The sequence below is a fragment of the Heterodontus francisci genome, unplaced genomic scaffold, assembly GCF_036365525.1.
Source record: "Heterodontus francisci isolate sHetFra1 unplaced genomic scaffold, sHetFra1.hap1 HAP1_SCAFFOLD_1196, whole genome shotgun sequence".
Lineage (NCBI taxonomy): Eukaryota > Metazoa > Chordata > Chondrichthyes > Heterodontiformes > Heterodontidae > Heterodontus > Heterodontus francisci.
This window is the reverse complement of record NW_027141770.1, coordinates 97,501-100,443: the sequence shown is the minus strand read 5'-3', so window position 1 is coordinate 100,443 and position 2,943 is coordinate 97,501.

Below are 2,943 nucleotides of genomic sequence, written 5' to 3'. Positions count from 1 at the left end.
ACTCTGCTTACTGGTTAATTATTTGTACTTTCGGACTTGGTCTCTGGACATTATTTTCGAGTTTTTGGTTAATGATTTCACACTTTTAACATAATTTTGCGCTTTTTGGTTAATGATTACTCTGCTTACTGGTTAACCATTTGCCCTTTCGGACTTAGTCTCTGCACATTATTTTCGAGTTTTTGGTTAATGATTTCACACTTTTAACTTAATTTTGTGCTTTTTGGTTAATGATTTCATACTTTTTACTTACTTTTGCCCTTTTTGGTTAATGATTACTCTGCTTACTGGTTAACCATTTGCCCTTTCGGACTTAGTCTCTGGAGATTATTTTCGAGTTTTTGGTTAATGATTTCACACTTTAACATATTTTTAAGCTTTTTGGTTAATGATTACTCTGCTTACTGGTTAACCATTTGCCCTTTCGGACTTAGTCTCTGCACATTATTTTCGAGTTTTTGGTTAATGATTTCACACTTTTAACATATTTTTGCGCTTTTTGGTTAATGATTACTCTGCTTACTGGTTAACCATTTGCCCTTTCGGACTTAGTCTCTGCACATTATTTTCGACTTTTTGGTTAATGATTTCACACTTTTAACATATTTTTGCGCTTTTTGGTTAATGATTTCATACTTTTTACTTACTTTTGCGCCTTTTGGTTAATGATTACTCTGCTTACTGGTTAACCATTTGCCCTTTCGGACTTAGTCTCTGGAGATTATTTTCGAGTTTTTGGTTAATGATTTCACACTTTTTACTTACTTTTGCGATTTTTGGTTAATGATTACTCTGCTTACTGGTTAACCATTTGCCCTTTCGGACTTAGTCTCTGCACATTATTTTCGAGTTTTTGGTTAATGATTTCACACTTTTAACATATTTTTGCGCTTTTTGGTTAATGATTACTCTGCTTACTGGTTAACCATTTGCCCTTTCGGACTTAGTCTCTGCACATTATTTTCGACTTTTTGGTTAATGATTTCACACTTTTAACATATTTTTGCGCTTTTTGGTTAATGATTTCATACTTTTTACTTACTTTTGCGCCTTTTGGTTAATGATTACTCTGCTTACTGGTTAACCATTTGCCCTTTCGGACTTAGTCTCTGGAGATTATTTTCGAGTTTTTGGTTAATGATTTCACACTTTTTACTTACTTTTGCGATTTTTGGTTAATGATTACTCTGCTTACTGGTTAACCATTTGCCCTTTTGGACTTAGTCTCTGGACATTATTTTCGGGTTTTTGGTTAATGATTTCACACTTTTTACTTACTTTTGCGATTTTTGGTTAATGATGACTCTGCTTACTGGTTAACCATTTGCCCTTTCGCACTTAGTCTCTGGAGATTATTTTCGACTTTTTGGTTAATGATTTCACACTTTTAACTTAATTTTGTGCTTTTTGGTTAATGATTTCATACTTTTTACTTACTTTTGCCCTTTTTGGTTAATGATTACTCTGCTTACTGGTTAACCATTTGCCCTTTCGGACTTGGTCTCTGGACATTATTTTCGAGTTTTTGGTTAATGATTTCACACTTTTTACTTACTTTTGCGATTTTTGGTTAATGATTTCACACTTCTTACTTACTTTTGCGATTTTTGGTTAATGATTACTCTGCTTACTGGTTAACCATTTGCCCTTTCGGACTTAGTCTCTGGACATTATTTTCGAGTTTTTGGTTAATGATTTCACACTTTTTACTTACTTTTGCGATTTTTGGTTAATGATTTCACACTTTTTACTTACTTTTGCGATTTTTGGTTAATGATGACTCTGCTTACTGGTTAATTATTTGTACTTTCGGACTTGGTCTCTGGACATTATTTTCGACTTTTTGGTTAATGATTTCACACTTTTAACATAATTTTGCGCTTTTTGGTTAATGATTACTCTGCTTGCTTGTTACTGATTTCCCCTTTCGGACTTGATCTCTGGCCGTTCTTTTCGACCTTTTTGGATCAGGTTTCCACACTCTGAAATTATTTTGGGCTCACTGATTAGGCGAGATCAAGGGGGCATGCCTGGGCACTTTGGGCTCAGTTTGGGAAGGCGGCGTCCGTGTGCTCCTCCGCCCTTCCCGCACTTGCGGCTAGGTTTGCCAAACTGCGCTGACCCGCAGCCCTGCCTTTTTGCCCACGGCACACGGAACGACTCAAGTCTGGCTCCGTTCCAGGCCGTTGCCTCCGGCTGCCCGCCGTCCGGCCGGCCTGGGACGTACCCCGGCTGACGGCGCCGGAGGCCCTCTAGCAGCCACCGGTGCCGCGGGCCAATGGGTCCGGGCGTTCCGGAGCTATCGGTGGGGAAGTGCTCTCCCCTTTTCCTGACGCCGTTCGCCCGAGCAGAGGTGCAGCCTGACGGGACTGCTGTCGCCTTCCGCGGCGCACCGGCCCCTTTCACCTGCCGTCGACCGCGCGGAGCTCGGACCTCCCTCCCCGAAGTTATGGCCCCGGCGCCGGAGGGTGCCCGGGGCCGGGCATTCAGCGGGGTGAGTCTTAACCTTCCCGGTCAGCCTGCGGGGTCGGTGCGCCGGCACTCGACGCCGGAGGGTCCCCTCTTTCCGTAGAGCCCCGCCCGGTGCCGATCGGCCGGCGGATTGCGGAGCGAACCGCGCCTGACCGACGGGCCTCGGAAACCCGTTGCAGTCGACGGGGGGGAACCGGACAGCGGGACGAGGTGCCGATTCCACCCGCAGATTCGATCCCGAAATCCCGCGGGATTCGGCGGTCCGACCCGACAGATTCAAACGTCGCCCGGGCGGCCCCCAGCGGTCGGGCCGGCCTGGTTCCGCCACCGCCCGATGCCCCTCGCCCCCGGCTACCGCCGGCCGCGCAGACCGAGCGAATGCGGCCGGACGTCCGGCGGCAATCGGCCGGAAAGCGGTATGGCCATTTCCTACTGTCCCTCGGACGGGCAGAGGGGCGGCGCCGGGGCACT